Source organism: Arachis stenosperma, chromosome 7 (genome assembly GCF_014773155.1).
Source record: "Arachis stenosperma cultivar V10309 chromosome 7, arast.V10309.gnm1.PFL2, whole genome shotgun sequence".
Lineage (NCBI taxonomy): Eukaryota > Viridiplantae > Streptophyta > Magnoliopsida > Fabales > Fabaceae > Arachis > Arachis stenosperma.
This window is the reverse complement of record NC_080383.1, coordinates 82,461,951-82,477,718: the sequence shown is the minus strand read 5'-3', so window position 1 is coordinate 82,477,718 and position 15,768 is coordinate 82,461,951. Positions and strand designations below refer to the sequence as shown.

At 34.0% G+C, this 15,768-nt stretch overlaps 1 non-coding gene across 1 annotated transcript; it reads right to left on the bottom strand.

Moving 5' to 3' along the window:
• Positions 1 to 15,035: 15,035 nt before the first annotated feature.
• On the bottom strand, positions 15,036 to 15,143 carry LOC130942905 (small nucleolar RNA R71). Its single transcript, XR_009071451.1, has one exon. It is a non-coding gene; the product is annotated as a small nucleolar RNA R71 (small nucleolar RNA).
• Between the last annotated feature and the right edge of the window lie 625 nt (positions 15,144 to 15,768).

Below are 15,768 nucleotides of genomic sequence, written 5' to 3'. Positions count from 1 at the left end.
ACCGGTTCGATCACTGGTTCGGTTCTAACAACTATGTTTCAATCTAATTTCAAACATTTTGATTTACTCAATTTAGTCTCTCAACTTAATAGTTATGACTCACATTGGTTCTAATCTTATTTTTATCACTGTCTCACAAAATCGTTAACGACATGCTGAGATGGACTAACGACCGCTACATTATACATTCTAGCGACTATTTGATGTGACAATTAAAATTTGTTTACCTTATTTTTTTTCAACTAAACACTTAAAACCCTAATACGAGTCACAGATACCTAAGTTAAAAAATCAAACTAATAAATTGAAATTTTAAAAATCAAATTAAAGCTCAAATATAACTTCAAAACAAAACTTTAACTTATGTAATGATTAATTTAAACGAGAATCAAATGAATCAAATTCAACATAATTTTTATCAAAGTTTTCAAATTCAAAATTTCTATACCAAAATTAACTAGAATTTTCTTTAAATTAAAAATTTAATGAAATAGTGACTTTAATTATCTTAACCAATGTCCTAATTAATTACTTTTATGTCTTAAAAAAACTATATATGAGAAGAAAATAATTAATTTGTCTACTTTAATAAATAGTTATTTTACTAAAATGAAAGAAACTATTTTTTTAGAATTTTTAAGAACTAATTAATATTATAATATTTGTTACACTACATTTAGTTATAAAAATTTTATTATTTCTAATACTTATATTAAAATAAAAAATTAGTGAATCTTAATCTATAATATAATAAATAATAATTATTTATATATTAATTGTATGAATATAAATTAATTATTTTTTTATTTAAAAAAATCTAATAGTTAATTTATTACCTTTTTTGTTTTAGTCCAAATTAAATATTTTTTTATATTTTTTGGAAAGAAAATCTTTTGAAGAATTTAATAATATGTGACGAGGAACACCGAATAAATTATACAGAAACCAATAAAACACAACATGGGAACATCTTTAAAAAAGACGTTTTAGGCGTCTTTATCTCAGCGGCCTCCTATATTAATACCAAGGCATTAATGAAAGCCAGGAACAAAAGGGCAAGGAAGAGCGTTCAATTAAATGAACGCTAGCGTTCACACAAGCAAACTTTCTCGTGGACCTTGGCTTGGAAACAAAGATCTTTGGCTAGCGTTTAAAGGAGTGAACGCTACGCTCACTTTCTTTAACTTTTTCGGGCCCTCATGCAAGGGAAGCAAAGCGCGCAAGGGAAGCATGTGAACGCTACGTTCACATCTCTTAACTAAGTGCTACACCAAAAAGAAACTCACAAAGGGAAGCAACCAAGGCTCGAGAGGGAACCAAGCGCCCAAGGAAAGCGTACACTAAGGGAGCGCGACGTTCACTAAGTGAACGTTGGAGGAGGCCACATGCACACAAGGAGCACCAAATTGGCACTCCACAAAAGTAAACGCCAAGTTCACTTACACAACGGAGCGCTCCACTAGAACAAGTGTCCCTAACCCAAACTCCTGACTCATTCTCATTCAAATCCAAAGCAAGTAAAGCCCATTAACATGACTCAAAGGCACACGAGAAGCTAGATTAGGAATTTTCATTCGTAATTTGTTTTTCAATTTCATTTTCATTTGTAAAGCCTATAAAAAGGCATTCGTTCCATTTTAGAAAGATGGCTAACTCTAATAGAGAGCAGTAAGAGTAGGAGTAGAATAGAAATCTCTTGTAAACCCTTTTATTTTCTGCACTGAATTCAATTTCGCTTATGCACTTTCAATCTCTACAATTCTTCTGTAATTTCTTTTCTGCACTTTTACAATTTTCTTGAGCTGAGTTTGCTTTCTGTGCAATTTAAATTCTCTATTCCTTGCTAATATCCTTTCTGAAATTTTACATGAGCTTACTATGAGCTTGATTTACATTTTTAAGCAATTTAAATTTTCCTGCACCTTAATTCTCTTTTCTGTTGATGCAATTTATTTTTCTTGTCATTTAAGATTCTGTCACTTGTTCCAATCTTTGATTTACTGCATCTTTAATTTCCAGCACCCAATCCCCTTTACATTTACTGCAATCTACATTTTTTGTTCTTCAAGCCTCTGTCAATTTACTTCCTGCAAGTTAGATCTTCTGCAATTTACTTTTCTTGCTATTTAAGTTTCTGCGAAATTTACTTTCTGCCATTTACAATTTTTAGTCAATTTACTTTCTGATTGCTTCAATTTCATCCAATTCACCAATGTTAGCTTAACTAGACTGATTATTCACTAAAATTGCTTGATCATCAATCCCTGGGATCGACCTCACTTTGTGAGTTATACTACTTGATGTGACCCAGTACACTTGTCGGTGAGTTTGTGAAAATCTAATTTTCACCCATCAAAGGGGCCAGCAGGTTTTGTGATTTATAGCCATCAATTAGTCATCATTAATATTTTTAATGGTGTGAGATTACATCTAATAGTGTGAAATTATTCATTTTTTTTGCTAGTTAAGTGTTGGCCAGATTTTAATAAGCACCCCCTAGACTTTCTCTATTAGTATTGTCAAATTTGGTGTCGTTAATCTCCTCCAGTGGAGAAATCCAAATGAGAAAGGATGTATATTGTTAGTAAGAAGAAATGTTTGATGGTTACCTCAATTGCATAATTGCGAAAATACATACAAAATAGAACACTTAAAACTCATAGGCAGCTTAGCCAGGTTAAGGTAGGCATGGTAGAGCTGTAGAAGTAGCCTTGAATTAAATAGCTTAAAAATTTTAAATTTTATCATTTCAATGTTCAAGGAAAAATTAAGAGAAACATGTTTGCTAGTATTAAAATACTTTGCAATGAGTGGGGTTTGAACTTTTGCATAAAAATGTTATAACCAATATACTAATCTTTTATATTTTTTTACTCTTGTATTTTTCTTGATGTCTTAATTATTTATTATTGTAATTTTTATTTTGTAAATTTTCTTTTTTTATATATTTTAAATTTCATGCTTCAGGCTCGACTTAATATCGGCAAAATAGCCTATTACAGCTTGCAGGTAGAAGTGACAAATGCCCGTAACATGTCAAGGTCAATTTATTTAGACTAATTGACATAATTTGAGCCGAAAAACTTGCCTAACCTACACCACATACTTTACTAGCTTTGGTAGGATGAGCTAGTAGGCATTATCACCTTTTTTTTTCTTTTAAAGAAAAAATATTGTACATGCAAATATTTAGAATATGTTTAACGATGAGTTATTGAACTTTGTAAGTATTTTACTTCTTTTTTTATTTAAAATATTTTTTGTTGTCAAAATAGTAAAATATGATATTATTGAAATATTGGGATATGGAGCTACACTTTTTCATCTCCTTTTTTACTATTCATTAAGTTTTTAGTTTAGATCCAACTCAGTTTCAAAATCGTTATTAATTCTCCTGGCCTATAAAAGTCAAGGTGAATCTCTCTCTTAAACATCAGTGTCTTGTGTTAATCAACTATTTTCGAAGTCTAAGATTTCAATGGATGTATGTTATTTGGTAAGAAATTTGAGAATTCAGCCTATGATTTGAAAGTTTCATCCAAATAAAAGAGATAAAATTTGTCAAATTTATCTTAAAGGTGGACCAAATCGTCAACCAATAGTTGATCATTATTCATTCTCTAGTGATACAAGTCATCAGCGTCATTTTCAAATTTCTTCGTTTGAATTATACGCTTCATGATTAAAGTATTATGTTAAAATGTTATATATTATTTGTTATGCTACTTATTACTAAGGAATCTTCAACTAACACAGTTTCATATGTCTTTATTGAAAATGACTTCTAGAATTGGAAAAGAGTAAATAATGAAAAGATTATCCTCTTTTAAATCACATTGGCAAAGAACTCAATTTGTTCCATCGCAAGGCAACAAAATCATGTAATGATTTCAGGAAGCAATCAAAACATATTGATAAACATAAGAGAAAAGTGAAAATATCAATGTAAGTTTAGGACGTCTATTGATTGCATTACATGATTTATTATTTAAGATTATGCTTATAGAGACTATGATAAAAACTTGAGTTCAAATAATTGAGATAACTTATTAAAATGTTATAGTTTTAGGTTGTACAATAGTAGTATCCAAAGTTGATGTTTTAATTTTTTTTCTTTTAGGTTTATCGTTGTTGGTTGTTTGCATAAGTTTGATGACTTGAGTATTTAACCCATTTTTTAATTAAATTTTATCGACGTATCACTTAACCTTTGTGATTGATTGGATAGAGATTAGCTAGAAGGTATTTAAGAATTGCACAACATACAACTCATATATCTTGAATAAAATCATTATTTGCTCCATCAATTTTGTGATATCTGACGATTATACGGGTAACATATACTACAATATTTTTTATCTATGGCAACATGTATTCTAGGCAATACTTAAAAAGTGTTGTTTAAAATAATAAAAAACCAACTCTTAATATTTATTGCAAGGAAATAAGGCTATTACAATATTTTTTAATCAATATGTATAAGTGTTCCTTCTTAGACAAAAAAATATATAAAAAATGTTGCTTTAATAAATTAATAGGAAACGTTTACTGTATTCATATATTACATTTAATCAAAGTTGCTTTTAAATTTTAATAAACATTAACTTATAAATGTTGCCTAGAATAAATTAGTATCTTTTTTCTTAAATTTATAATCTTCCTCCAATTATTTTAACAAAAATCACTTTTTTCCTCCTTAACTGAAAAAAAAAGAAAAACAAAACCTAACCCTTCAGTAAAACAAAACCCCAATTCAATTCATCATTAATCTTCTTCAGTGAACCAAAACCCCAACTCTAAATTTTGAAATCACAAACACAAAATCATTCGAAATGTCTCGTTCAACCCATTTGATGATGGTAATGGAGACATTGACGCGCGTTCCTCTCTATTCATTCATCATGGTTCTTTAGTTTTGACATTTGATTCTCTTTGCTCGCGTTTGTTCATCACTATCGGTTACTATTTCGCGTTTGATTCTGCTTCTTTCTTTTTCTTTTCCATTTTCATGCTTTGAATCCTAATTTTAATAATGTTGTTGTTGCTATTATAGCATTTTTTGGTAATATTCATCGCCATCGCCATGCTCAATGTTCATTCTTGTGTGTCTCCTTGCGCTGGAGCTTCTCTAGTTTCTGCTTGTCATTCATCTCTGGTCTCCCAATTTTCTGGCATTCTTTGCTAGTGTTCATCACCACTAGTCATTATTCTGTAGGTACTGATAATTCTGTTTCTATTTTTTTTTCTGTTTTTATGTTTTAAATCCTAAATTTGGGTATATGAAATTTGTTGCTTGGATATTTTATCCTAAAAGGAACTTGTAGAACTTTTTGGTTCTTTTGATTGTAAAGGAAGTTTGGATCAAATGATCTTTAACTTCTAAGAAAGCACAATTAGCAATAGTTAATTTTTTTATATGTTAATGGTTCAAATATAACAATAAAATAGGATCTTGTTAACTGTGAATTCTTGCTATCATATACTCTTGTCAACCATGCTTTTTAATTTCTTTTAGCAATTATCATTAACATATGTTGTAAAGTTTAATACTATTAAGATATGAAAACATAGAACAAAAATCAATATGTCCATCATACTTTACATTATTGTTAATAATATAACTTAAGCAATTACTTAATCAAAGTTTGTTACTGCATTAATTTCTTTGCACTCAATTGCTGTTATGTCATAAGCTTGAACAGCTTCCACTTGAGTGCATACATTAGTTAACAAAATGTTACTTCGATTTTTCCTTTTAGAGATTGGTTGAATTTGGTTTTAATGAAATTGAAAATTTGTTTCTTTTGTACGTCTCAGAATTTGAAAGTTTAAGTTTTAGACCTAAAATTATTCTAAAAGTAACTTTGTTTTGTAGTCAATCAAGTATTAGTGAATTAGCATTGTTTAGTGGCCTAGTAGCATAACTAATGGTGTTGACTAATAATGTGAGATGTTCCATTATATGCACACAATTTTTTAGTAGAACCAAAAGTGAGAAGCACTTCAATAAACAATTGCAAATGTAACCAAAATTGAGAGGCAGTTACTTATCCACTCGTGTACTTGAAAAGAGAATTACTTTAGTCAGTTACTTATCCTTATATATTATTAGTGGTTATTATGCTTTAATTCTCTAATAAAAAATTGGCTAATTTGATGCTTCAGGATGTAAGTAAACTACCTTGTTTATTTTAAATATTAAGCTTCCTAAGAATTTATGTAAGTTGTAAAATTCAAATAATTAATAAATAATTAATTTATAAATTAAAATTTATTCTATGAAATTAGAAATGTGATTTTATAGTTTAATGTGGTAGAGAAAATTAAAACAAGATTTTTTACACTATTTTTAAAGAATTTGGCCTAAGATTGGGACGAACGGGCCAAACTGGACAAATCGGGCCCTTATTTGGTCCAAAGCCCAGCCAAGCCTCATTAAACAAACAGAGCTCAGCACCCTCTTCTCCCCCTCATAAGCAAAACACTGAAACACTTTGAGGAAGAGAAGAACATATCACAAGTTCTTAAACCGTTATCCTTGATTCAAATTTTTGTAACTTTTGATCCGGAGTACCGATAGCCGCACCGTTTGCGGCCACACAACCGTGGCGTTGAGCTCTACAAAGGCCACAATATTATTCAAGAGGTAAACCACGAATCCATTCTAGTTTTCCAGCCCTTGATTTCAAAAATCTTTGAGGAAAATGCTTAATCTTACCTCTTTGATTTTTGGGTATGGTAAGAATTCTCAACCCTAGTGAAATTCTTGATTTATAGTGTTTGGGTATTAAGTTGTTATGTTTGAATGTGATATTGTGGATTAAGTAGTATATATATGTGTATAAGAGCTTGATTGAGGTCTTAGATGCTTGGAATGAATTCTTGTGGCTGAAAAATTTGTTTGGGAGATGTTGGAGTCTTAAAAGTTTGAGGAAAGTTGAATTGGAGGTGTTCCGGGTTGAGAGGGGAATCAGCCAAGATATGGTTTTAGTTTCTCGTATCTAAAATATAATGTAATGTCAAAATTTAGGCTAGTGACCCTAGGATAGGAAATTGAAATGTTGATGTGGTTGATCGGTTGAGATGGATTGTATTATTATGTATGTGGTTAGTGATGTTGGAAGTTGTGATAGAAGCTTGTTTGTATGATGTGATTAACTTGGTTTATGTAAAATGGCTAGTGAGGTTGAATTTGTTGTTGGTACCATGTTGGAATTTGTTGTAATTGATATAAAAAATTGATAATGCATATTGTATATTATTGAACTTGAAAGATTGGATATTATTTGAATTGAATTGTTGAACTGAGATAAACGATGGTGGTAGTGATAAACCCCATTTTTAGGGTTTATCTTGTGTTAAATTTAGAGGGTTTTGTCAACTTTTCTCCCATTTATTCACTAAAATAGCATAGTTTTGTAATTTCCCTTTAATTGTGCTTAAGAGTGAAAACATGCTTTTTAGGACTTAAAATAGCTAAATTTAATTCACCTTGATTCCATTAGATGCCTTGATGTGTTTGTTAAGTGATTTTAGGTTTAGGAGGCAAAGATTGGATTAAGAAAACAAAGGAAAAGCATGTAAAAATGGAGAACTCATGAAGAAATGAAGGAATTGCAAAGCTGTCAATCCTGACCTCTTTACACTTAATCGATCATAACTTGAGCTACAGAGGTCCAAATGAAGCAGTTCCAGTTGCGTTGGAAAGCTAACATCTGGAGCTTCAAAATGATATAAAATTATTTATAATTGTTTGGCATTTAGGGATGCGTACGCGTGATATACGCGTACGCATGGGAAGCTGTACATGACTCACTAAAGGCAACTCGTGGCCAGCGATTTCTGAAGCATTTTGGGCCCAATCCAACTCATTTCTGATGCTATTTAACTCAAGGATTAAAGGGGAGTGAACTAGTTAGTTACCAATTAGTTTTAGAAGTAATTATAGTTAGTTTTCTAGAGAGAGAAACTCTCTCTTCTCTCAAGAATTAGGATTAGAATTAGGTTTAAGCTCTTCTCTTAGATCTAGGTTTAATCCTTCTTCTCAATTACTTCTCCTTCTCAATTTCTTATTGTTACATATTTTTCTTCTATTATTCTTGTTGTAATTTTCTCTATTTTGTTTACTTTATTGTAATACACTCTTGTTCCTTTTATTTTCTTTTAATACAATTTGAGGTAATTCATGTTAATTGTGCTTTAATTGATTGTTGTTGTTAATTCTTTGTAATTAGTAGTTGCTAGATTTTATTCTTGTTGTCAATTTATTATGCTTTCCTTTTATGCCTTCCAAGTATTTGATAAATGCTTAGAAGGATGTTAGAGTAGATTTTACTTCTCTTGGCCTAGGTTGAGTAATTGGAGACTCTTGAGTTATCCAACTCTTTTGTTGATTGACAATTGAGAGTTGCTAATTGACTTGAATACCACTAAGCTAGTCTTTCTTATGATTTGACTAGGACTTGTGGAATCAAGTTGATTATATCCACTTGACTTTCCTTTATAGTTAGAGGCTAACTAAGTGGAGGCAATGAACAATTCTCATCACAATTGAGGATGATAATAAGGATAGGACTTCTAGTTCTCATACCTTGCCAAGAGCTTTCCTAATTGTTAGTTTATCTTTTTGCCATTTACATTTCTTGTTCATCATTTCAAAAACTCCAAAGATACTTCATAGCCAATAACAAGAATACTTTATTGCAATTTCTAGGGAGAACGACCCAGGATTTGAATACTTCGGTTATTAATTTTAGGGGTTTGTACTTGTGACAAACAAATTTTGTATGAAAGGATTTTAGTTGGTTTAGAACTTATACTTGCAACGAGATCTTATTATGAAATTCTAAACCACACAAAAATCCCAATCATCAAAATGGCGCCGTTGCCGGGGAGTTTCAAGTGTTATGTTATTGGCTATTGTGAATATGTCCATATTGTGAATATCTTGCTTTTTGGTTATTTCTAGGTCTTGTTAGTAATTAGTAGTTTACTTTTTCTTTACCTTTTTGAGATTTTTGTTTTGATTTCCTCTTTCCATATGAATTCTCATCCTTGTGGTTTTGGATATGGTTATGACTATGTTGTAGGTTATGGAAACTTTAATGATGGCTCACATTATGGGAGAGATGAATTCTTGAGAAGGGAGCCACATCCATATAAGCAATCACCATGTCAACCTCCTCATTTAAGCTACTATGATGGTAATCTCTCCTATAATGCATATCATTCCAATAGATATGATATGATGGTTCTTATCATGATTATGCCACTCAACCACCATCATTTCACACACCATACTCTCAACATAGTCCTCAAACACCATCATTCCAACTACCATATTCTCAATTCACATCCTATTTCCACCAATTTTCTCTACAAAATCCTAATCCATATTCCCCCTATGCATATCCTTATGATAATTATGAACAAACAACCATTGAATCACCACCACTCCAACATCTTTACCCTTCAAACCAAGTTCCCATGGACGATACACTTGGTATCATTCCTCAAGAGCAAGAAGGGCTCCAAACCGCACTTGCCGGTTTCACCTCCGCCTTCCACGAGTTTATATTCCGTATACCTCTCTCTTCTACCAATAACCAAAACACCTTCTAACCTCCAAGCTTTAATGAACCTCCTTTCCAACCACATGATGATCCCTCCATCCCACCACCACCCTCCATGGAAGAACATCCATATCCATCAATCCAAGAGCAACATGATCTCAATTATGCGATTGACATAGAACAAGAGAGAAGGGATCGTCTTAGGGACTTGATGGATCATATTCACGTATCTATACTTCAAAAGAAGCAAGAGGAGGCCCAAAAGGTGGAGGTAGTAGAGACCCTTGAAGAAGAAGTGGAAGAAGAACTAGGGAAGGTTGAACAAGAGGGGAGTTCTATCATTGAAGACAACTCTACACCAAGTGACACTAAGGATCTTGTTGAAGCTTCTTCCATTGAATGTGAAACCGATGTTGAGGAGGGTGCGCAACCTCCAACACATGACTTGATCAATGAGGAAGAGTTGGAAGAAGTTAGCAAACAAGAGGAAATTGAAGGAAATTGTCAAAAGATGGAAGTCATCAAGGAGGAGCCAAAGGAAGTGGAGCCTACAATGTCAAGACCATTGGATATCTTCCTTGCTAAGTCACCATCCAAATTACAAATTGAGTGGGTAATCATCTCATCCCTTAATTTTCTTGGCCCATATCAATATGCATTGTTATAAACAGATGGTCAACTTAAAAATATTTGTGGGTTAGAAAGTAGAAAAAAGCTGGATGTTGGTTGGCAACAAGAATCAAGGTACATAGTGGGTAGAAACTCAAATTTTGGGATTCAAAGGTGAAGTGGTACTCAAGTCAATGGAATTAGGTTGATGACTAGGAGTTACAAGGAGAATTCAATAAGTTTGTCACCCTATTAGAAGCATGAAGATCAAGAAGAAAGGGGGTTGACAAACAAAGTATGGGACCCCATAATATACATAGACAATCATCCACTTTAGGGCCTAGTCACTTGCTTACGCTTCCTTGAAGGCCTTATACGCCTAATTGGGATTCCGGAGGCTATTGGAAGTGCAAACATTGGTGGGAATTCAAGGATGAATTCAAGCATAAGCCACCATAATAAGGACCCCATCAAATGTCCAACTTAAGGACTTAAACTAAAAGTGCTAGGTGGGAGACACCTCACCATGGTAAACTCTTTCCATTCTCTTGTATATATACTTAATAAGTGATTTGAGTTACCATTATAGGTAGTTTTCTTCTTTTCTATACTCTTATACATTTTGTTTCGATTGATAGGTTGTAGTAGTGTGTTTTGATTAGTTTAGATTGTTGTTAAAGTAGGTTGCTTGAAGTGCAAGTTTTGTTTGTTTTGTCTTCGAAAATTTTTTCAATCACTTAAAGATTTTTGTTAAATTTGAATTTTGGATGCTTTAGAATGTTTATAGGTTTAGGAGAGTGCCCTGTTTCTGTTTTTTATATTTCTAAAAAAATAAAATAAATAAAAAGGAAGGTATCCACGCATGAGCGTACTAGACGCGAATGCGTTGACGGCTTTCGCGAATCCTGGTACAAAAAACCAGAGAGTTATGCGAGAATTGAGCTAGCACTGAGCCCTACGCCTGCCCACTCACACGTACGTGCGCATGACGTGTCCGAGTCGATGGTTCTGATCGCGCAACCCACGCATAAGTGATGAGCGGATAATTTGTACGCTTTTTGGCATTGTTTTTAGTATGTTTTTAGTAGTTTTAGTTGAGTTCTTAGTATATTTTTATTAGTTTTTAGTTAAAATTCACTTTTCTGGACTTTACTATGAGTTTGTGTGTTTTTCTGTGATTTCAGGTATTTTCTGGCTGAAATTGAGGGACCTGAGCAAAAATCTGATTCAGAGACTGAAAAGGACTGCAGATGCTGTTGGATTCTGACCTCCCTGCACTCGAAGTGGATTTTCTGGAGCTACAGAAGCCCAATTGGCGCGCTCTCAACGGCGTTGGAAAGTAGACATCCTGGGCTTTCCAGAAATATATAATAGTCCATACTTTGCCCAAGATTTGATGGCCCAAACCGGCGTTCAAAGTCACCTACAGAATTTCCAGCGTTAAACGCCGGAACTGGCACCAAAATGGGAGTTAAACGCCCAAACTGGCACCAAAGCTGGCGTTTAACTCCAAGAAGAGTCTCTACACGAAAAATGCTTCATTGCTCAGCCCAAGCACACACCAAGTGGGCCCGGAAGTGGATTTTTATGTCATTTACTCATCTTTGTACACCTTAGGCTACTAGTTTCCTATAAGTAGGACCTTTTACTATTGTATTTTCATCTTTTGATCATGTTTTTATGATTGAACCCTCTTTGGGAGGCTGGCCATTCGGCCATGCCTAGACCTTGTTCTTATGTATTTTCAACGGTGGAGTTTCTACACACCATAGATTAAGGTGTGGAGCTCTGCTGTACCTCGAGTATTAATGCAATTACTATTGTTCTTCTATTCAATTCCGCTTGATCTTTGTCCAAGATATCACTTGTTCTTCAACTTGATGAATGTGATGATCCGTGACACTCATCATCATTCTCACTTATGAACAAAGTGACTGACAACCACTTCTGTTCTACAAGCAACAAGGCTCTAGTGAATATCTCTTTGATTCCTGATACACGATGCATGGTTGATCGCCTGACAACCGAGTGCTCGCCTGACAACCGAGCCAACCATTCCGTGAGATCAGAATCTTCGTGGTATAGGCAAGAACTGATGGCGGCATTCAAGAGAATCCGGAAGGTCTAACCTTGTCTGTGGTATTCTGAGTAGGATTCAATGATTGAATGACTGTGACGTGCTTCAAACTCCTAGCAGGCGGGGCGTTAGTGACAGACGCAAAAGAATCACTGGATTTATTCCGGCCTGACCGAGAACCGACAGATGATTAGCCATGCTGTGACAGAGCATAGGAACGTTTTCACTGAGAGGATGGGAGGTAGCCACTGACAACGGTGAAACCCTTGCATAAGCTTGCCATGGAAAGGAGTAAGAAGGATTGGATGAAGACAGTAGGAAAGCAGAGAGACGGAAGGGAAGGCATCTTCATACGCTTATCTGAAGCTCTCACCAATGATATACATAAGTACCTCTATCTTTATCTTTATGTTTTATTCATCATCTATACCCATTTGAGTCTGCCTGACTAAGATTTACAAGGTGACCATAGCTTGCTTCATACCAACAATCTCCGTGGGATCGACCCTTACTCGCGTAAGGTTTATTACTTGGACGACCCAGTGCACTTGCTGGTTAGTTGTGCGAAGTTGTAGTGATCACGATTTCGCGCACCAAGTTTTTGGCGCCGTTGCCGGGGATTGTTTTGTGTATGGACAACTGACGGTTCATCTTGTTGCTTAGATTAGGTATTTTTCTTCAGAGTTCTTAAGAATGAATTCTAGTGTTTCAAGATGATCTATTGAAGTCTGGCTGGCTGAGAAGCCATGTCTAATCTTATTGGACCGAGGTTTCAATTGATCATCACAAGAGCTTGTTGATTTCTATCAATCCTGCTATTGGAGCAATGATCTGCTAAGGCTTGGCTGGCCATTGGCCATGTCTAGTGTTTTGGACCGAAGCTTTCTTTGGAAGCTTGGCTGGCTGTGAAGCCATGTCTAATTCCTGGACCGGGGTCTTAGACTAGCATTGCAATGATTCCTGGAATCCAAACTAAGAATTCTGAAACCTTTATTTTCTATTTCCATATAATTTTCAAAAAATTCAAAAAAAAAATTTACAAAACCATAAAAACCAAAAATAATTTTATGTTTCTTGTTTGAATCTAGTGTCTCATTTTAAGTTTGGTGTCAATTGCATGTTTCTGCTCTTTTTGCATTCATGCATGTGTCTTCATTAATCTTCAAGTTGTTCTTGATGATTTTATTACTATGATTCTTAATTCTCTTGACTTGAGTGTTTATGTGTCTCATATGCATTCACATTTTATTAGTGTCAGTAGTATACAAACTGCTAAGTTTGGTGTCTTGCATGCATTGTTATTTGATTTTAGTTGAATTTTGATTATTCCTTATTATTAAAAATCCAAAAATATTTTAATTTGTGTCTTTTCAAGTCAATAATACAGAGAATTGAAGACTCATAACATACTGCAGAGGAATTACACAGAAAAAGCTGGGCGTTCAAAACGCCCAGTGAAGAAGGACAGACTGGCGTTTAAACGCCAGCCAGGGTACCTGGTTGGGCGTTTAACGCCCAAAAAGGTAGCATTTTGGGCGTTAAACGCCAGAATGGATACCATTCTGGGCGTTTAACGCCAGGATGGCACAAGAGGGAGGATTTTGTTTTCAAATCAAATTTTTTTTTTAAGTTTTCAAAGTTTTTCAAAATCAAATCTTTTTCAAATCAAATCTTTTCAATCAAATGTTTTCAAAATCAATTTCTTTCTTTCTTTAAAGATACTTGCTAACAATTAATGATTTGATTGAACATTTCAAGTATGTTGCCTTTTCTGTTGAGAAAGGTTTAATGTTTGAATCATATCTTTTCTTGTTAGGCAAGTCATTAATTTTTAAAATCAAATCTTTTTAAATTGTTTTCAAATCATATCTTTTCAATCATATCTTTTTAAAACCATAACTTTTTTTATCATATCTTTTTTTTTTATCACATCTTTTTCAAAACAGTTTTTAATCATATCTTTTTGATTTCTAATTTCAAAATCTTTTTCAAAAATTACTTGATTTCTTTCCCACTCTTGGTTTTCGAAAATCAATTCAAGTTTTTCAAAATGTTTTCAAAATCTTTCACTTCATTTTCAAAAATTCTCTTCCACTCCTTCTCAATGCACAATTCGAACTCTATTTGACTAAGTTCGAATTCTTCTACCTGTTCCTTCTAATTTTCTTTTCCTCTGACACCTCAAGGAATCTCTATACTGTGACATAGAGGATTTCACATTTTCTTGTTCTCTTCTCTTTCATATGAGCAAGAGCAAAGACAAAGGCATTCTTGTTGAAGCTGATCCTGAACCTGAAAGGACCTTGAAGCGAAAGCTAAGAGAAGCTAATGCACAACTCTCTGTAGAGGACCTAACAGAAATCTTCAAAGAAGAAGAACCCATGGCAGCCGAAAACAACAACAATGCAAGGAAGGTGCTAGGTGACTTTACTGCACCTACTTCAGACTTCTATGGGAGAAGCATCTCTATCCCTGCCATTGGAGCAAACAACTTTGAGCTTAAGCCTCAATTAGTTTCTCTAATGTAACAAAATTACAAGTTCCATGGACTTCCATTGGAAGATCCTCATCAGTTCTTAGCTGAATTCTTGCAAATCTGTGACACTGTCAAGACTAATGGGGTTGACCCTGAGGTCTACAGACTTATGCTATTCCCTTTTGCTGTAAGAGACAGAGCTAGGATATGGATGGACTCACAACCTAAAGAAAGCCTGGACTCATGGGAAAAGCTAGTCAATGCCTTCTTGGCAAAGTTCTTTCCACCTCAAAAATTGAGTAAGCTTAGAGTGGAAGTCCAAACCTTCAGACAGAAGGATGGAGAATCCCTCTATGAAGCTTGGGAAAGATACAAACAATTGATCAGAAAATGTCCTTCTGACATGCTTTCTGAATGGAGCATCATAGGTATTTTCTATGATGGTCTCTCTGAACTATCCAAGATGTCTTTGGATAGCTCTGCTGGAGGATCTCTTCATCTGAAGAAGACGCCTACAGAAGCTCAAGAGCTAATTGAAATGGTTGCAAATAACCAATTCATGTACACTTCTGAAAGGAATCCTGTGAACAATGGGACTAATCAGAAGAAAGGAGTTCTTGAGATTGATACTCTGAATGCCATTCTGGCTCAGAACAAGATATTGACTCAACAAGTCAATTTGATTTCTCAAAGTCTGTCTGGAATGAAAAATGCACCAAGCAGTACTAAGGATGCTTCATCTGAAGAAGAAGCTTATGATCCTGAGAACCCTTTAATGGAAGAGGTGAATTACCTAGGAGAACCCTATGGAAACACCTATAATTCTTCATGGAGAAATCACCCAAATTTCTCATGGAAGAATCAAGAGAGACCTCAACAAGGTTTCAACAACAATAATGGTGGAAGAAACAGGTTTAGCAATGGCAAGCCTTTTCCATCATCTTCTCAGCAACAGACAGAGAATTCTAAGCAGAACCCCTCTGACTTAGCAACCATGGTCTCTGATCTAATCAAAACCACTCAAAGTTTCATGA